This window comes from Brachyhypopomus gauderio, unplaced genomic scaffold (genome assembly GCF_052324685.1).
Source record: "Brachyhypopomus gauderio isolate BG-103 unplaced genomic scaffold, BGAUD_0.2 sc724, whole genome shotgun sequence".
NCBI classification, from domain to species: domain Eukaryota; kingdom Metazoa; phylum Chordata; class Actinopteri; order Gymnotiformes; family Hypopomidae; genus Brachyhypopomus; species Brachyhypopomus gauderio.
In genome coordinates this window covers 20001-21618 of record NW_027507544.1, presented here as the reverse complement: position 1 = coordinate 21618, position 1618 = coordinate 20001, and the positions used below count along the sequence as shown (strand labels likewise).

At 56.9% G+C, this 1618-nt stretch overlaps 1 non-coding gene across 1 annotated transcript in view; it reads left to right on the top strand.

The window, feature by feature from the left end:
• Positions 1-1414: 1414 nt before the first annotated feature.
• The window catches only part of LOC143507664 (18S ribosomal RNA), a 1839-nt gene continuing 1635 nt past the window's right edge, over positions 1415-1618 (top strand). The window contains exon 1 of the ribosomal RNA XR_013128914.1: positions 1415-1618. This exon is cut by the window's right edge and continues 1635 nt beyond it. This is a non-coding gene — a ribosomal RNA (18S ribosomal RNA).

Genomic DNA, 1618 nt, shown 5'->3' with positions numbered 1-1618 from the left:
CAGCAGGTATATAGGAGAGCATGTCTCTTGAGTTCATCCTAACCTTATAATGGTTATCCCATTCATAAGGCCTGGATGCAAGGCGGTGCGTGAAGGTAACATTAGCCTGACTCTAACACTTTCACCGGTTAGGGGTGGAGTGGTGACCCCCCTAACACTGGAGGTCTCGCCGACCTCCAGGCACCAGCCTCACATGCTCTACCTCGGCCTGTGCGTATCCGGAGGGTGCTGTGCGCAAGCCCGGAAGATGCTGGTTTCGGCTGGCCTTACCGGATCCAATGGCACAGTACCTAGGTGCGCTCTAAGACCGTTATCCGAACCCAAGTCCGCCAGGGGTTTTTCAGTTATACCAGTAGCATCGACCATCACTTGGTTCAGCCAGGCCTTTTCAGGGGTCGAGCGTCCGAGGTGTGTCCGAGGGAAGATTTGCCTTGGCGGGCATGGCTGGCGAGAACCTCCCCGGCCGTGGAGGAAAACGCGTACGGTGGATTGCAAAAACCTACCAGCAGGTTTTTAGGGAGAGCGTCAATCTCGAGGGCGTTCGGAGCTCTCCCGATCTATTGGCATACGATGCCCGCCAGGGGTTAGGCTCTCGGGTTACCACTTAAGGTTTCTCCCTGTCATAAGAAAGACAACCGGTCAAACCAATGCGCAATGTACAATGAGGTGCGAGCTCATATCCTATATATTGCTCAGAGCCGCAACCTCGGTGCGACATACCTAGGTACAGGAATAGGGCGAGAGGTGGATGCGCTCCTTCAGGACGGGTAGGTCGGCAGCCTCTCGGGTATGATCGTTCACCAACGAAAGCTGTACAAAAGGGGTGACTGCGCTCATTGAGGACGGCAGCCTCAACATGACATACCTATCAAAAACTCTCCCATGAGGTGTGTGCGCTCCTTCAGGATGGGAGGTCGGCAGCCTCGGTATGATCATGATGACCGAGACACAGGCCTTGGGTTGGGCCTAGGGTTGAAGCCTTCTGTGCCGCCCGGGTAGTTCCTCCCCAAACCAGCGGGCATGCCTCTATGGGGGGGCCTCGGTCTGAAAAGACACGATCCTCACCCGGAACCGTCTGAGGGAAGCGTTGAAGGCCGGTCTGTCTACACAGGTGTCCGCTATCGGCGTCCATGGTGTACGGGTGAGAGCCAGCAGTGGATCGGGTTAGTTCAACACATGCTTGGCCTCACCCCGCCTGGTCACGGAATCACTCATTTCTCGGTTACGTCCCACAGTAGCGCGCGCGCGTGCTGGGAGCTGACGAGGGCTCTCTCCCCCACGCTGACGGCGCACCCCTGCTGCACCGATGGTGGGCGTCCGGTACCGAGGTGGGCCCCTGACCCTGCCCGGGGGATGGAGCACGCCGAGGTGGCCGCGACGTTAGCTGGTGTCCCTTTCACCACCGCGGTGCAGCTACCTGGTTGATCCTGCCAGTAACATATGCTTGTCTCAAAGATTAAGCCATGCAGGTCTAAGTACACACGGCCGGTACAGTGAAACTGCGAATGGCTCATTAAATCAGTCATGGTTCCTTTGATCGCTCCACACGTTACTCGGATAACTGTGGTAATTCTAGAGCTAATACATGCAAACGAGCGCTGACCCCTCTGGGGGATGC